This window comes from Oncorhynchus kisutch, linkage group LG7 (assembly GCF_002021735.2).
Source record: "Oncorhynchus kisutch isolate 150728-3 linkage group LG7, Okis_V2, whole genome shotgun sequence".
In the NCBI taxonomy this organism is placed as follows: domain Eukaryota; kingdom Metazoa; phylum Chordata; class Actinopteri; order Salmoniformes; family Salmonidae; genus Oncorhynchus; species Oncorhynchus kisutch.
Genome location: NC_034180.2, coordinates 9,704,912 through 9,717,466, shown reverse-complemented (window position 1 = coordinate 9,717,466; position 12,555 = coordinate 9,704,912). Strand labels below are relative to the sequence as shown.

General features: G+C 43.1%; 1 non-coding gene across 1 annotated transcript; it reads right to left on the bottom strand.

The window, feature by feature from the left end:
- Positions 1–9,877: 9,877 nt before the first annotated feature.
- On the bottom strand, positions 9,878–9,933 carry LOC116374738 (U7 small nuclear RNA). The gene has a single exon (XR_004210699.1). It is a non-coding gene; the product is annotated as a U7 small nuclear RNA (small nuclear RNA).
- Between the last annotated feature and the right edge of the window lie 2,622 nt (positions 9,934–12,555).

Here is a 12,555-nt window from a genome sequence, read left to right as displayed (position 1 = left end):
TAAACTCAGGCGTTAGCAGACAGGCAGGGGTTGGATGATCCCACTACCTCACTGTAATGGAAAAGACACATTCAAAGTGAAGATAAAGAATGGAAGAGGAATAGCATATCTAGCCTCCAGATTTAAGCCACAGTGTGGAACTAGTATTACATTTCATTTCCCTCAAACCCTTAGTTCTCATAATCTCCAAAAAATGTGTTAATTGAATTTATTGAGAAATTCCAAAAGCTTCTGACCAGTTGCTTTGAACCTCTCTCCCTTCTCATTTTAATTTAACTTCACGGATTAGTTAACCCTCGTTAACTACCTAATTAGTCCTCCCCATTCAAACAATCAGGTTTCACTCTCCTGGACATCCTAGAAAGGGGAAATTAGGATCAAGCAGGTTCCTCAGGCAGTCTCCGGAGTTCTTAGACAATGTATTGATGAACCTTAAGGCAACTCCAAGGGTAAAATCCCCTCCGAGAGAAGAGATGGACAGTTAGAGAGGATTGAGTGATGGCGGTGTTTTTATTAGTTTCTCCTCCCTGGCAGGAGATGCTTCGCCATTCTCAACCACACATGAATGATAAATACTTGTTTCTGTAGCTTCACAGGACATAAAGTGACTGGGTTTAAATTGTTTGTTGGGTTGACTGGTTATCCGGCACATCCATGTTGTTCAGTCATAATATTCAAATTGCATATTGTCTTAACGGCCTTTAAATGTTGGAAAATCTTTTATTTAATTCCCAAAATGTATCACCTTTGCTGTCTTTCTCAAGTCACTTTTCTTAGACATTCAGCAAAGTAGGTATCTTGAGACTTGAAGTGCTACAATAGATCCCCTGCCATGTCCTTGGCCACACTGGGTGATAATGTCAATTTCTCAGTTCTTCAGACGCACGAAAAGAAGACGGTTTCCTGGTTCGGTCCATCTTTAATATCCTTCTCTGCAGTAGTAGGTTATTAATATCAGAGCCGTGACCCACATCCAGCAGCATAGGGTTTTAGAGGATGTTAATTGGCTTCTGAGATTAATATCCAATCGTGGCTGCTGATATGTGACTTGTGACAAGGCCCTGTATGTGGCAGTCTGCACAGATCAGGGATACATCAAGGCTCCTTAATTAAACCATGTCCACAATTCTGGAGATACAGGTCTGAAACACATTGTGGTACTATAACGTTTCCTGATTCCGAAAGGGTTCAATGTCCGGCAAGTCTGTATAACTTCTGCATGTGTCCACACACATCAGGATTATGTAAAGGCTCCTTATTAAAAACACAAGAGTAAAGCCTTTTGTCATATTATAACATACTTTTACGATTCAGAGTGGGTTCATTGTCAGGAAGGTTAGTGTAACGCAGTGATGCTATCAGCATTCGTGAACACAGATCAGGAATGAATTGAGGCTTTTTCATAAAACCATTTTCAAATCACATCAAAGAATTACAACGATTCTGGAAGAACAAGACATTTTCATATCATAACATACTTTGTGATTCAGAAGCGCTTCAATATTTGGCAAGTCTGTGTAATCTTTCTTCAGAATTCATCATTTCGCTGACTTAGTAGTCCTTCAGCTGTCACATTTCCTCTCCACTTCCCTCAGGTCTGTCTGGTATGCATAACAATGACATACCTGGGGGTGGATGGCTTGTAGCTGCATCATAACGTCCTGTTTTATTTAATTACGGTGGGTCGGGGGGAAGGCGAGCTGAAAAACTCTCCAGAATTGGAGGCGTGCCACGTCAAACTCATCTCAGCGTGTCCGACTCTCCCTGGCAGGATAAAGGGCAGCTGATGGTCGACAGTAACCTAGGGTAGCCTAGTGGTTATAGCGTTGGACCAGTAACCGGAAGGTGGCAAGTTCAAACCCCCGAGCTGACAAGGTACAAATCTGTCATTCTGCCCCTGAACAGGCAGTTTAACCCACTGTTCCTAGGCCGTCATTGAAAATAAGAATTTGTTCTTAACTGACTTGCCTAGTTAAATAAAGGTTAAAAAAAAATCCCTCATAATCAGTTTCTCAGCAACTGCTTAGTGCGGAATGAAGGCAGCTGCCCATCTCTGACTATTTTTCCATTGGAATTGACACTGTGGTCAGTGGTTATCTCCCGCTATAGAGCCAAAATGGATTCCCAGGGAGGAACTGAAGGGAGAGGCTCTCCAAAGCTACTTCACACACTGTTACACACCACTATTAAAGATCGGAGAATGAATTGTCTCCCTTCTAATCCTCTTCAGTTGTTCTGGCTCCCTTGTCTTCCCTTCCATCTCCTCTAGATCTGCTGGTGAAGCTGACAACCGTTGATTATTATACTTCCAGGCTGTCAATCAGTTCTCTCGTTGCACAGTGAGGAGTTGATTGCCTTCGCCTTGGGACACTACAGAAAAACCCCAGGGAGATATGTATTACTATATTACATAGAATGGAGACTGCTGTAGATGACTGTGCCTTGTTTTGAAATCAAGGGAGAAATCATTGAAGGTGTAAATCTGTTGCTTTGTAAAAATGTATAAATGGATACTAACTGTTGATTTATGTCATGTTCAGGTTTACGCGAAAGCACAGTATTGAGGAAATGTAAGATAAACCAACTTTCTATCTAGCTTCCGTGTGATTACCATAGTTTTAGTATACACTGAGTGTACAAAAGATGTCAACTGTTAAATCCACTTCAATCAGTGTAGATGAAGGAGATTTTAAACCTTTGAGGCAAGTAAGACATGGATTGTGTATGTGTGCCATTCAAAGGGTGACTGGGCAACACAAAATATTTAAGAACCTTTGAGCGAGGTATGGTAGTAGGTGCCATGCACAACGGTTTGAATGTGCCCAGAACTGCAACGCTGCTGGGTTTATCACGTTCAACAGTTTCAAATTAAATCAAAATCTAATTTTATTTGTGACATGCGCCAAATACAACAAGTATTAAGTGAAATGCTTACTTACAAGCCCTGAACCAACAATGCAGTTATGAAAAAAAAAATGTTAAAATATTTACAAAAATTTACTGATGTAAAATATATAAATAGTAAAAATAAAAAATGTAAGAGCAACAATAAAACAACAGTAGCGAGGCTATATACAGTGGGGCAGAAAAGTATTTAGTCAGCCACCAATTGTGCAAGTTCTCCCACTTAAAAATATGAGAGAGGCCTGTAATTTTCATCATAGGTACACTTGAACTATGACAGACAGAATTATAATTTTTTTCTCTCCAGAAAATCACAATGTAGGATTTTTAGTGAATTTATTTGCAAATTAAGGTGGAAAATAAGTATTTGGTCAATAACAAAAGATTATCTCAATACTTTGTTATATACCCTTTGTTGGCAATGACAGAGGTCAAACGTTTTCTGTAAGTCTTCACAAGGTTTTCACACACTGTTGCTGGTATTTTGGCCCATTCCTCCATGCAGATCTCCTCTAGAGCAGTGATGTTTTGGGGCTGTTGCTGGGCAACACGGACTTTCAACTCCCTCCAAAGATTTTCTATGGGGTTGAGATCTGGAGACTGGCTAGGCCACTCCAGGACCTTGAAATGCTTCTTACGAAGCCACTCCTTCATTGCCCTTGCAGTGTGTTTGGGATCATTGTCATGCTGAAAGACCCAGCCACGTTTCATCTTCAATGCCCTTGCTGATGGAAGGAGGTGTTTACTCAAAATCTCACAATCAGTCGTTCTGGTCCCTTTGCAGAAAAACAGCCCCAAAGCATGATGTTTCCACCCCCATATTTCACAGTAGGTATGGTGTTCTTTGGATGCAACTCAGCATTCTTCGTCCTCCAAACATGACGAGTTGAGTTTTTACCAAAATGTTATATTTTGGTTTCATCTGACCATATGACATTCTCCCAATCTTCTTCTGGATCATCCAAATGCTCTCTAGCAAACTTCAGACGGGCCTGGGCATGTACTGGCTTAAGAAGGGGGACACGTCTGGCACTGCAGGATTTGAGTCCCTGGTGGCGTAGTATGTTACTGATGGTAGGCTTTGTTACTTTGGTACCAGCTCTCTACAGGTCATTCACTAGGTCCCTCCGTGTGGTTCTGGGATTTTTTGTGATCATTTAGACCCCACGGGGTGAGATCTTGCGTGGAGCCCCAGATCGAGGGAGATTATCAGTGGTCTTTTATGTCTTCCATTTCCTAATAATTGCTCCCACAGTTGATTTCTTCAAACCAAGCTGCTTACCTATTGCAGATTCAGTCTTCCCAGCCTGGTGGCAGGTCTACAATTTTGTTTCTGGTGTCCTTTGACAGCTCTTTGGTCTTGGCCATAGTGGATTTGGAGTGTGACTGTTTGAGGTTGTGGACAGGTGTCTTTTATACTGATAACAAGTTCAAACAGGTGCCATTAATACAGGTAACGAGTGGAGGACAGAGGAGCCTCTTAAAGAAGAAGTTACAGGTCTGTGAGAGTCAGAAATCTTTCTTGTTTGTAGGTGACCAAATACTTATTTTCCACCATAATTTGCAAATAAATTCATTAAAAATCCTACAATGTGATTTTCAGGATTTTTTTCCCTCATTTTGTCTGTCAAAATTACAGGCCTCTCATCTTTTTAAGTGGGAGAACTTGCACAATTGGTGGCTGACTAAATACTTTTTTGCCCCAGTACAGACACAATGTGCGGGGGCACCGGTTAGTCGAGGCACCGTGTGTATCAAGAATGGTCCACCAACCAAAGGATATACAGCCAACTTGACATAACTGAGGCTGTTCTGAGGGCAAACGGGGTTGCAAATCAATTTTAGGAAGGTGTTTTATTAGGAAGGTGCACTCAGTGTAGACTCTATGGATGTGGTAATCACATGGCAATCACCGGATTCTGATGTATGATATTACTATTTCCCTTTCCTCTAATGATGGAACTGTGAAGTGGAACTGTAAAGAGCTCTCCTGGAATCCATTGTGGCTCTATAGCGGGAGATAACCACAGTCCTTGGTGTCAATCCTATGGAGTTCAGAGAGTGGCAGCTGCCCTTATTCCCTACTAAGCAGTCATTGAAAACTGATTATGAGGGAATAGACAGGCATCGCCCACGAGCTGCCCTTTCTCCTGCTAGGGAGAGTTGGACACTCTGATATGAGTTTGACATGGCACGCCTCCAGCTTCGGGAACATTTTCCAGCTCACCTTCCCTAGACTGACCTTAATTAAATACGACAGGACGTTATGACACAGCTACCCACCCGTAGATAAACAAGCACACTGTGAACCTGACCTGAGAGTGAGTGAGTGCTGGTATCCTACCCTACTAGAGAAAGAAAAGAGTGGAAACTGAGTAACAGTGACATGTTGACTGTTTCCCTGTCCACAGAGACACATACATGACAATCTTTTACAGTAACGTACATATTTAAACACTGACTTACCCCACTTTCCACATCCCTCTGGGTACAGATAAAGTGACAGATAATATTACATTCTTGTATTTAATTTAATTCAAAGCTCTAACAGTATAAAGACCTATAAATATTCAGATAATATTTAGGGAGCGCAGCATTTTGAGCACTGTCAAAAGAAACACTTCAGCAAGTGGAAAATCTTTGTAAATCATTGTATTTGAACCCTCCGCTCTCTTCTCAGTCAAAATTGGATGTGAATCTCAGAAGCCAATTAAGATCTTCTCAGACCTAGCGCTGCTGGTGTGGGTCACGGCTCTGATGATATGAATGTCCGTCTGCGTAGAAGAATATTATTAAAAAGACAGACTGATCAAGAACCAGGAACTGGTAGGAAAATGTGACTCGTTTCAGGAAGCTAGGCAATATGTCGCACATCACTACTTCCACAGGAGAGACATAAAAAAAAGGATTTTAGTTGTTTTTAATCAAAATGTGTTTTTGGGCAGAAATACCTTCTGGAACATACAAACTTTCATGCCATCTGTAAATATTAATAAAATTGTTAAATTATGAGCCTTGTTGGTTTAGTCATGGGATAAGCCAGGAACCTTCCCCCTAGCCATGATAGGCTGAAAGAATGGATAGGCTGGACATGGTGGGAGATGAGTTTGGATTGGTCTGTAGCATGCTTCTGTCTATAATGTAAGCTGCTCAGTATGTGTTGATAATCCAACTGTTTTGAAAGATATGTCAGCCATCGAGAACTACAAAATTTTTGCTCCTTTTATCAACAACATTGATGCCCTGAAATTAGCAGGCGCTATCGACAAAGATCAGTTGAAAACAAGTTGATGGGCTACTTTCTGCACATGCCACGGTCAGAGTGAACCAGAGTAACTTGACACAATGCTGGCCATACAAGATGTAGCTACAAACAAAACCGAGTTAAATGGTTCCTTCCTGCCATGCAGCTTTCATCCATGTATACGGGTAAAAGTCTATTTCCATTATTTTATATTGTACTTTTCTAATTTTGTCAGAATCGTTTTCATTGCAAGTTAAAGCATACTGTTCGCTAGCTAGCGAACGTTAGCTTTGTCTCGCTAGCTAATGTTACATGTATGATCTGTGTAGTTACATTATTCGTATCAGAAATCCATTTGAATTGCTAGTTATAGCCTAATGTTAGTTAGCTAGCTAACATTGCACCTAGTTGGTTAACTTTAACTACCTGCAGATTCATACTACATCTATGAGTTTGTATCGGTAGTAGCATGAGTTAGAATTATGCCAGTTTATTGTTTAGCTAGCTAGCTACATATCTAAACAAAATACTCCACTTTGCCAGGTGATTACATGAGCCATCAAGTTAGACAGGTGTGTCTTGGGGTGATTATGGCCATCTATTGTATTTCATGAACATCTGTACATGTCTAGACAATTGTGACCTATCCACTTAGCTAGATGTGGCTGGGGGGTCGTTATAGCATTTCTTTCACATGACCCTTCAATTTAGACAAGTGAGTCTGGGTAAGCATCATCTAATAATTATAAAATATTTGTAAAATATTTTTATCTGGACACTTTCTTTTATGCAAGGAACCATTTCACTGTACCGTTTACACCTTCGATTTTATTTGATATAGTGTGTGTTTACCAGAGATGATAGTCTGCAGAACAACATGACATAGGATATAGGCCAAGGACTAGCTAAAGTGTGTTTTTACCTGGAGGTTTTCCTTATTGTAGGCTACTACTTTCACCATTTTTAGTCTTAAAAGCTTTGGTTGTTTACTACACTACCTTACTCACTCTGTTTAGCACATGGCCTCATATGTGAATCCTCCAAGAGATGGGTGGGGCTAAGGCTTAAGAGGGTGTGAACGATGCTGAATGGGTGTAGACAAAGAGCTCTCCAGTAGGTGTACCAAAACTTTCAAGGACCATTTTATCAGAAGTGGGGTTACAAGTTTATCAATGTTCGAAGCAGAATTAATAACCCATTGTTCCTCAACTGCATTGTATGATATACAATTTATAGCTCTGAGTTTCTACTTTTATCCAATATAAAAAAAATACACCATTTAAAATGTTGCTACATAGGACCGAATCCAGGTGGTGGGTCAACAATGTCCCCTGCTCACGTCTGTCAGTGACTAAAGAAGTGAACGATTGTCAATATTACAAAATGTGACCAAGAATGTTGAAGAAATTGTCAAAGAACTTTAACATTTCCAGATTTTCTTCTAGAAAAGTACCTCTGTCACAATCATGACAAAGCAAAATAGAAGGAAGTATGTTGTACTGTAGTATACAGTAGTATTTACTGTAGTATTTACTGTCGTGTTTTTGCAAGCATTACTGTAGTATACTGTTTCATTTACTGTAGTGTTTTTGAAGAATTTACTGTAGTTTTTTTCTGGACATTACTGTAGTATTTACTACTGTCACGCCCTGACCATAGAGAGCCTTTGTTTCCTTATGTTGTAGTAGGTCAGGGCGTGACTGGGGGGTATTCTAGTTTATTATTTCTATGTTGGTGATTTGTATGATTCCCAATTGGGGATCATATTTAGGTAGCATTTTTCCCACCTGTGTTTGTCGGATGTTATTTTGTGTTTTGTGCATGTGCACCACGTAGTCACGTTTATTGATATAGCTAAGTTTTACTTTACTAATAAATGATGTGGAACTCAACATCCACTGCGCCTTAGTCCGTCTCTCCACAGGTACGTGACAGAATATTCCACCAACGGAGATATTGGAGGAGAGAGAATGGAGAGAGTTGTTGAGTTGGTGGAGAATGCACAACATTTGCCCTAAGGAGCGTGTTATCAGTTTAATGCCACCTGAGTCAGCTCTCCGTACTCATCCTGAGGAGCGTGCTATCAGTCTGGTACAATCTGTGCCGGCTCCACACACCAGGTCTCCAGTACGTCTCCACAGCCCAGTATGTCCTGTGCCAGCTCTACGAACCAGGTCTCCAGTGCGCCTCCACAGCCCAGTATGTCCTGTGCCAGCTCCTCGCACTCACTGTGAGAAGTGTGTCATCGTTCCGGTACAATTGATGCCGGCTATACGCACCAGGACTCCAGTGTGCCTTCACAGCCCAGGACATCCTGTGCCAGCTCCTTGCATTTGCAGTGTGAAGTGTGTCATCGAACCGGTACAATTGATGCTGGCTATATGCACCAGGTCTCCAGTACGCCTCCACAGTCCGGTACGTCCTGTGCCAGCTCCTCGCACCCGCCCTGAAGTGCGTGTCACCAGTCCGGTGCCACCTGTGCCGGCTCCATGCACCAGGCCTCCTGTGTGCCTCCCCAGTCCGGTACGTCCTGTGCCAGTTCCACGCACTCGCCTTGAAGTGCGTGTCACCAGTACGGTGCCACCTGTGCCGGCTCCACGCACTAGGCCTCCAGTGCATATTCACAGTCCAGAGCTTCCGGCGACGATCCACAGTCCAGAGCTTCCGGCGACGGTCCACGGTTCGGAACCTCCAGCGACGGTCCACGGTCCGGAACCTCCAGCGACGGTCCACGGTCCGGAACCTCCAGCGACGGTCCACGGTCCGGAACCTCCAGCGACGGTCCACGGTCCGGAACCTCCAGCGACGGTCCACGGTCCGGAACCTCCAGCGACGGTCCACGGTCCGGAACCTCCAGCGACGGTCCACGGTCCGGAACCTCCAGCGACGGTCCACGGTCCGGAACCTCCAGCGACGGTCCACGGTCCGGAACCTCCAGCGACGGTCCACGGTCCGGAACCTCCAGCGACGGTCCACGGTCCGGAACCTCCAGCGACGGTCCACGGTCCGGAACCTCCAGCGACGGTCCACGGTCCGGAACCTCCAGCGACGGTCCACGGTCCGGAACCTCCAGCGACGGTCCACGGTCCGGAACCTCCAGCGACGGTCCACGGTCCGGAACCTCCAGCGACGGTCCACGGTCCGGAACCTCCAGCGACGGTCCACGGTCCGGAACCTCCAGCGACGATTGACGGTCCGGAACCTCCAGCGACGGTAGACGGTCCGGAACCTCCAGCGACGGTAGACGGTCCGGAACCTCCAGCGACGGTCCACGGTCCGGAACCTCCAACGACGATCGACGGTCCGGAACCTTCAGCGACGGTAGACGGTCCGGAATCTCCAGCGACGGTCCGAAGCGTCCAGGTATGGCGTCCAGTCCAGCTCCAGGGCAGGAGCCTTTCTCTGTGCCGGTGGCCAGTCCAGGCACAGCGTCCAGTCCCGCTTTATGGCGGGAGCCTTCCTCTGCGCCGGTGCCCAGTCCAGGCACGGCGTCCAGTCCAGCTCCATGGCCGGAGCCCTCCTTTGCGCCGGTTCCCAGTCCAGGCATGGCATTCAGTCCCGCTCCAAGGACGGAGCCTTCCTCTGCGCCGCTGCCCAACCCAGCTGGGTTCTGTTACACCCTGACCATAGAGAGCCGTTGTTTCTCTATGGTTTAGTACGTCAGGGAGTGACTGGGGGGTATTCTAGTTCATTACAGTGTTTTTGTTTTATTATCTTTGACATACAAGTGGGGGCTTTCTCCTTGGGGAAACCTACTGGACAAATACTAAAACAGAAGATCATCCATAACATGTAAGTATGACTGGGGTCTGAACAGATAGTTCAGAGCTTCTGCTCGTTTCTATAAGCTGTAAGTAAGTAGGTAAGTAAGTTTGTAAGTAAAGGGACTTGGGCCTTGCAGGGATAGCTCAGGGCTTCCTGACATTTTCTACCCCTCTTCACAGTGTGTCTGCCCTGTCGAGAATGAGGTTTGGCAAGGGACAAGGGGGATGGGGGTTGGAGTTCTCCTTTTGTCTTCTGCAACTTGATTTCAGTGAAAACAAACTTTATTGGATAATTAAATGTAGCCTAACGAAAAAAAGTAAGAAAAAATAAAGAAGAGTTGGGTCGGGGATACGAACCCAGTTTAGGTTAAGGGTTTGGAGGGTAGGGAACAGTAAACGGTAAGGGTTTGGGTTGGGGTAGAGGTTTAATATCGTTATATAATTGTTCGTAATATTAGGGATGGAAACATGCTCTTTAGCATGCAGGGAATCTGGCAGCCTTTGTGGTCCTCTATAAGTGGGTAAAAATACCAGCGGAGTATAAGCAGCAATTTAAAAGTGGGAAAGGTTATGACATGGTAATAACACAATAACGTGATAATGTGTTAACTTGTTAAAGCCACGTAAAATGTTATGCTCAGAAAAAAAATGAATATTTTTAAAGCACAGAGAGTGGGGTGCGTGATAAAACTCTGGGAGGGTTTTGTCGTTCCTCTTGAATCATCGGTTTCAAAGATGACAAACTGACCTGATGACAAACTTCCACCCCAGAACAGCCCTGCCAGTTCTGTGTGACACCAGGAACTTGGCTATGGGAGTGGTCTCAAGTGTCTGCCCATAGAGAGTGAGGTCAACGGTTTTGTTTGTCTTTCTTGTCTTGGAGAATAAAATGCACTTCCCATTGTGTTTCAGCACTGTTACTTTTGAGTGGTATGTGTTGCCGTTTAACATGTTAACTTTTTGCCAGAAGGTTTTGGGGTTTGGATCTGTGTTTAGTTCTTGATAAAAATCTTACCCAGTGGTTTACTTTTTCTAAAGCCAGTAATGTTCTTATTTGGGGTTGTTGTTGGTTCTTCTATTTTTGTTTCCTCAGAGCTGTACCTTATGTACTCTCTTTGTGCCTTCCATTTCAGCTGGATGAGGCAGAGAATGTGAGGGGTGGAAGAGATTTGAGAGATGTCAATTGGCTTTGAGGTTTAACAGTGGACTGTTAACAGTGGACTGGTCCAGGGTTCACAGGGTCACAGTGATGCAGGTCAGAGCTCTTGGTGTATAAGCTATAGAGAACACAATATTGCTATATACTTGGCATGTAGGTTTAAGACTCATGGGTGGCACAAATTGGGATATGGGAGAAGGGAATGGACAGAATATATGCAAATTAAATATTAGCATATCAGTAGAGTGTAGTATGTTTACATGTGGGTATGAGAGTGTTAACCATGATTTATTCCCATAAATAAAATTAGCATATTCATCATTTCCAGCTTTCCTCCATGCAGTGTTAATTTCATCAATGAAAACAACTTCAAGCACATCTGAATGCACATCATCCCAACATATACACTCTGCAACTACTTATGACTTTGATTGCGACCTTTTGAATTGGCTGTGCAGGTAAATGTTTTAATTTGTTGCATCAGTGCGAGCTGAACATTAATTACATGGTCACATCACCAAGGTTATTTTAGCAAACAAAAACTTGAAACTAAAATAAAAACAAACATTTGAAAAACGATTTGGTAAACTGAAATTAAAAATTAAAAAAACATTTGAACAATTAAAACTATACTGAAACTATTATCTTTGATCTTTAATATTACTTTTAGTTAGTTTTGTAATCAGAGTATTTTTTAATCTACTAATTGGTGTTGAAAAGGAAATGAATATGCATGTATGTAGATGGTTTTCTTTCATTGATCCCTATTCTGAACCCATTCTCTCGATATACATTCTAGTAAAGTGAATTCAGAAAGTATTCAGACCAACTTGACTTCGTCCACATTTTGTTACGTTACAGACTTATTCTAAAATTGATTAAATCGTTTTTTTCCCACTCATCAATCCATATATTATACCACATAATGACAAAGCAAAAACAGTTTTTTTTTCAAGTTTCCTCCAGACATAACGCTTGGCATTCAGCGCCAACGAGTTCAATCTTGGTTTCATCAGACAAGAGAATCTTGTTTCTGTCACGCCTTGGTCTTAGGTTTTTGTGTTTTCGTTATATATTTTGGTCAGGCCAGGGTGTGACATGGGTTTACGTGTTGTGTTTCGCATTGGGGTTTTATAGGATTGGGATTGCTATGATTAGGGGTGTGTCTAGTTAGGTTTGGGCTGCCTGAGGCGGTTCTCGATCAGAGTCAGGTGTTTCTTGTTGTCTCTGATTGGGAACCGTATTTAGGTAGCCTGAGTTTCGCTTTGTATTTCGTGGGTGATTGCTCCTGTCTCTGTGTTGTGTCACCAGATAGGCTGTATTAGGTTTCACGTTCCGTTTGTTGTTTTTGTATTTATTAGTTATTTCATGTATCGTTCTGTTTTTTCTTCATTAAAGACATGAGTAACCACCACGCTGCATTTCGGTCCGACTCTCTTTCAACAAACGAAGAACGCCGTTACAGTTTCAGTCATGTGCCTTTT